The 6,000-nt window shown below is 42.0% G+C and overlaps 1 non-coding gene across 1 annotated transcript; it reads right to left on the reverse strand.

The window, feature by feature from the left end:
* Positions 1–2,378: 2,378 nt before the first annotated feature.
* On the reverse strand, positions 2,379–2,449 carry TRNAR-GCG (transfer RNA arginine (anticodon GCG)). Its single transcript has one exon. It is a non-coding gene; the product is annotated as a tRNA-Arg (tRNA).
* Positions 2,450–6,000: the final 3,551 nt, after the last annotated feature.

A 6,000-nucleotide genomic window follows, 5' to 3' on the forward strand; every position in this document is an offset into this window, starting at 1 on the left:
ATCTGAGCTGTATCTGTATGGAAAACAGCAGCACAGACCGCTAACACTGACCTTGGCCTTCTGGGGGAGGGCCTGAACTAGGCTCCACTCGCCTGTCACTGCCCTTCCCACAGATTGTCCGCATGCCTGCACATTAAACTCAGACGCCTGCATCTGCAATAATGGAATTGTTGGAAACAGGTATTTACCAGCTTCCATCTAGTCTAAGATAGCGTCAGTTGTCACACTCATGCCAGCTCTGTATTAAGATGTGGGGGTGGGGAGTAGCACGCAAGTCTTAGAACTGACCTACAGCAGAAGCAAATGCTTACCATCTTTTCAAACTGGTTGAAATTCAGTTGGAAGTCAGTCCTCCAGCCTGGGCAGCAGCAGAGCATCACAGCAGGCTTGAGTGACCCAAGAACTGTAGCATGTAAAACTCTACCTGCTCAGATTTTACAGAGAGTTGACTGTCAGTTCTCTCTCTGAAATGGCCCTGTCCCTGGGAAGCAGTTCTTCCTTAGAGAAGGGAAAACACAACTTCATTTTTGCCATCTCCAGCTGGGCCAGCCTTGGTTGGATACAGACATGTTTCCACAGGTTTGTGCTTCCCAAGGTACAGGTCACTCCAGTCGAGGGGCCTCGGGTGTGTCCACAGTAAACAGTGGGGGAAGATGGACATCGCAACAGATGGACATGCCAGGGCTATGAAAATTTAGCTCGTGCTTAGGAGAGTTGTAAATATGCGGCACATGAAGGCATGCTTCCTAACAAAATTTGAGAGGAATCAAGGTAAGGTTTTTTAAAGTTTTCTTAACATCTTGAAAAATGCAAAGCAGCATAAAATAGAAAGAAATCAATGTCCTCTAACAGTGAGTGACATGCCCAGGAATGGCTTGGGTTTGTCCAAGCTGTGGATTTCTGTTAAGGGCTTAAGTAATCCCAGGGAATCAGTTCCAAGGTCTTACTCGAGAGAGGGTCACTAGAGAGACACACACTCTGTGAGTGTAAATTAGTTGATAGACTGTTGGGCAGGAAATAATTAGGAAATTATGAAGGTTTCGGCTATCATCACCACCTACTTCATGGCAGAAGCCAGTCAAGAAGACACGAAGAATCATTTGTTAGAGCAGAGAAAATCTAGATCCTGCCCTGCAGAGCGTTAGGAGACAGCGTGTATGAATAACTGCCTAGAGTCTGGGTATCTGGATACCAAACCAGACCGGTGAGAAGATGACCCAGAAAAAAACGGTGGGACCTGCTGTCGGAAGCGCAGCCCATTGATACCAACCTGGGGCAGAGGCTGATGTTTAGAAAAATGCTAATAAAATCTAATGATTAACCTCGTGATGACATAGTAATTGAAAAGCCATTAAAACCAGTGAGAAGGAACCCGGTTTTCTCACTTCTTTGCTTTCTGTAAAACAGCATCTATTGCCGTGTAGCAAATTATCCCGTTTAGTAGCTGAAAACAGAGAACATCTAAGTGCTGGACAAGGAAACTGAGGTACAGAGGGTGACTTTCCCAAAACCCATCGCCAGCAAGTGGTTTCTGCCTCACTGTACCATCATGTGTGACCACCAGGGATCACAGAGCTGGCGAAGAGGAGACAGCCCTGTTCATTCCTTTTTAAGTAAAGGTAACAAACTACTCTTCTTGACCCCTGGACGGCTTGAAGCTTTGGGGCCTCACAGTTGTCCTATTAAGGCAGAAGTTGGCTTTTCCAAACTACAGGCTTACCTTGGAGATACTGTTAGTTTGCTTCCAGACCACGACAATAAATCTCAATAAAGCAAATCACATGAATTTTTTCATTTCCTAGTGCATGTAAAAGTTACATTGATATTGCAGTCTATTAAATGTGCAAGAGCATTTTTTTTAAGTGTACAGACCTTAATTTAAAAGTAATGCTGTTGGAAGCATGGCATCGATGGGCTTGCTCGACACAGGGTTACCACAAACCTTCGATTTGTTAAAAAAAAAAAATGCAGTACCTGCAGAGAACAATGAAATGAGGTTTACCTGTACAATGAAGTATCAACAGAAATGAGAGTGAAGAAACCTCCAAAGCTGTATGATCACGTATTCACGTGAGCCCAGCAGCCTGGTGAGGAAAGGGGGCCCAAGTCCAGTGTTTCCCCAACAGCCACGAGGCAAGTTGAGTGCCGTCTCACCGTCTCATGCCACACTGTGAAGGCAGAAAACCTCAGTGCTCACAAACTCACTGCTGTGCAACTGTGGGCAAATAACATTACTCTTTCAAACCTGCTAGTTTAGTCACTCAGCCATGTCCAACTCTTCGCAGCCCCATGGACTGTAGCCCGCCAGGCTCCTCTGTCCATGGGATTCTACAGGCCAGAATACTGGAGTGGGTTGCCATTTCCTTCTCCAGGGGATCTTCCCAACCCAGGGATCGAACCTGGGTCTCCTGCACCGCAGGCAGATTCTTTACCACTGAGCCACCAGGGAAGCCCTAGAATGCGGTAAAAATAACCAATTACAATTCTGAAGGAAGGTACCACTGAATTATGGAGATGGATAGTGTAGAACTGAGGCAAACTCGTCTAGTCTTGCTGAAGGCTGCAGCCAACACTGTTCCTGGATCACATTTTAGACTTAATCACATCGTAAAAGCATTTCACCATCTATAGATTCAATGCAATTCCTCTCAAAATTCCAGTTGCAACTTTCAGAGAAGAAAAAAACTCTAAAATTTGTATGGAAGCACAAAAGATCCTGAATAGCCAAAAAAAAAGTAAAAGAAAGCTGGAGGCACAGTTCCTCATTTTAAGCTTAATAAAAGCTCATAAAAACAGACACATGGGCCAGTGAAACAAAATTGAGAGCCCAGAAATAAATGCACACATACACATACAGTCAACTAATATCTGACAGGGGAGTCCATAAGACTCACTGGGGAAGGAACAGTCTTTTCAGTAAATGGCATTGGGAAAATTAGATAACCATGCACAGAAGAATGAATTGGTCCCCCTCCCCCTTATACCACTCATAAAAATTAACTTGAAAGAATAAAGACTTACACGTAAGACCCAAACTGTAAACGTGTTAGAAGAAAACGGGGAAAGCTCGACACTGGTCTTGGCAACAATTTTTGGCAATGACACCAAAAACAAGCAACAGGGAGAAATCAACAACTGGGACGAGTAGCAAACTAGAAGGAACTCTGTGCATGGCAAAGGGACCCAACAAAGTGAAAAGGTGATCACATGGGAGAAGATATTTGCAAACTAACTGATAGAGGTTAATAGCTAAAATATATAAGGAGCTCATAGAAATCGATTGCAGAAAACCACCTCACTTAAAAATGGGCACAAGGCTTGAATGTACATTTTTCTGAAGACATAGGGATGGCCAGCAGGCGCACAAAAAGGTGCTCAACACGATGAGCCATTAGGGAAATGGAAATCAAAACTCAATGAGGCACCATTTCACACGGGTCAGCATGGCTACTACCAAGAGATGAGAAATACCAAGTCTTGTCAAGGATGTGCAGAAAAGGGAACCTTCGTGCACTACCGGTGGGGGTGTCAATTGGTGCAGTCACTATGGAAAAGAGCATTGCTGTTCCTCAGAAAGTTAAAAGTAGAACTGCCATATGATGCAGCAACCCCAATCCTGGGTATATACTCCAAGGGAATGAAAAGTTACCCTGAAGAGATTGCTGCATCCCCATGTTCACCGTAGCATTATTCAAAATAGCCACGACACGAAAACTGAAGTTTCCCTTGATAAAGGATTTTTTTAAATGTGGGACATACACAATGCACAATATTCAGCCATTAAAAAGAAGGAATTCCTGCCTTTGACAACAACATGGATGGACCTTAAGGGTGAAATGAAATGAGTCAGAGAGATGCCAGCACTGTATGCCTCACTCACGGAGAATCTCAAAGATGAGGAGTGGTGGTTGTCAAGGGCCAGATACAAATGTCCAGCTAGAAGATAGCTAAGTTGTAGGGATCTAAGGGACAGGATTGTGACTATAATTAACGATGCCATAGGATATACTTGCAAGCTGCTGAGAGTAGATCTTAAAAGTTATTACCACAGAAGTGGCAATTATGTGACAGGACAGAGTTAACCTTATTGTGGTAATCATTTCTCAGTGTAATATGTGTATCAAATCATGTTGTACACCCTCAGCTTACATATGCTATATATCAATAACATCTCAATAAAACAGGGGGGACTTACATGTATTACACTTAAGCATTTTTTGAGTCATAGAACCACAGATCATTGAGAGGTGTTTTGCACACATCTTACCATTAAGCATGAAGAATATTTCTTCTTTCTCTTATATTGTTATTTGAAGCCACTGGGAGTGGGGGGAAGAGATAAGTCCTGTGCATGATCACTCTTATGCTAGCAGAATTTATCTTTTACACTTCTCTACAATAAACCATGGCAATATTTTCTAAGGCAGTTTATGTCTCCGTGGCATACAACTATGAAATCAGTCACAAATGAAAAGTAACTGTAATTCACATACTGTAATTTGGGTTTACCAAACACATTATCAACTAAAGGTTTCCTAAGATTACATAAATTTTTAACTAGATTACAATGTTCACAATACTTTCAAAATAAAGAACTTTGATGTTACGAAGCCTTTTCCAGTTATCTGTGGGCCCTTCTACCCCTCTGAGCATTTATTAACACCTGTTATATCCTGTGCATTGCTCGTCTCTGAGGACTTAGCTCACCAGAAGAACAGACCAGGTACAGGTTCCTCCCAGACTTCTCCCAAGGATACAGGGGCAGATTTCCAGGACTATGAGCAAAAGACTACTTACACAGAAAATCTTCAGTGCATGAAGCAGGGCAGCAAAGCCAGCGCTCTGGGACAACCCAGAGGGATAGGATGAGGCGGGAGGGGCATTCAGGACGGGGGGCGGGGGGGGAACACATGTATACCTGTGGCCAATGCATGCTGAGGTATCACAAAAACCATCACAGTATTGTAATTATCCTCCAAACAATTAAAAAAAAAAATCCCAACAACTACTAGAATTAGTAATATAATAAGTAATTAGAAAAAGAACTTTTTAAAAATCAGCAGTTCCACTCATAATAGTGTGAAAAGAGGTACTTAGGAATAAACTTTTGAAAAGATGCGTAAGATCTCTACATAAAAAGCCTCAAATTTTTTGATGATAGAAATTAGGGAAGATCTGAATACATGAAGAGAGAACAGCATGCTTATGGATTAGAGACTCAGTATTATTATATTTCAATTCTACCCACTGGTCTACAGATTCAATATAATCTCATCAAAATCCCATAACAGCAACAATAAACAACCCAGTTTTAAAAAGCTTTTTAAAAAAAATTTTATGTGGACCATTTTTTAAATCTTTATTGTTACAGTATTGCCTCTTTTTTCGTTTGTTTGTTTGTTTTGGTTATTTTGACCATGGCATGTTGGATCTTAGCTCCCCAACGAGGGATCGAATCCCCTGCCTTGGAAGGCAAAGGCTTAACCAGGGAAGTCCCCAACCGATATCTTTCCAATGGGCAAAGGACTTGAATAGTCATTTCTCTGAATAATAAATGCAAATGGCCAATAAGTACATGAAAAGGGACTGCCCATGGTTAGTCGTTAGGCAAATGTCCATCAGACCCTGGGTGAGGTGCACTCCACATCTATCTACTAGGATGGCTATGATTTTAAAATTATTAATTATAAAGCAAGTAATGGCAAGGATGTGAAGACACTGAACCCTTGTGTGTGGCTGGTGGGAGTATTAAATGGAACAGCAGCTGTGGGAAAACAGTTTGGCCATTCCTCAGAAAGTTAAATATTGAGTTCCCATATGATCCAACAATTCCACTCATTGGTATCTACACAAAAGAAATTTGTACATCCATGTTCATCACAGTATTTACAATGGCCAAAACATGGAAGTAACCCAAGTATCCATCAACAGGTGAATGGATAACCAGTATTTCATGCTGCAATTGTTTGTACACAAACAAGAAACCATTGTCCAACCATA

This window comes from Bos indicus, chromosome 8, assembly GCF_029378745.1.
Source record: "Bos indicus isolate NIAB-ARS_2022 breed Sahiwal x Tharparkar chromosome 8, NIAB-ARS_B.indTharparkar_mat_pri_1.0, whole genome shotgun sequence".
NCBI lineage: Eukaryota > Metazoa > Chordata > Mammalia > Artiodactyla > Bovidae > Bos > Bos indicus.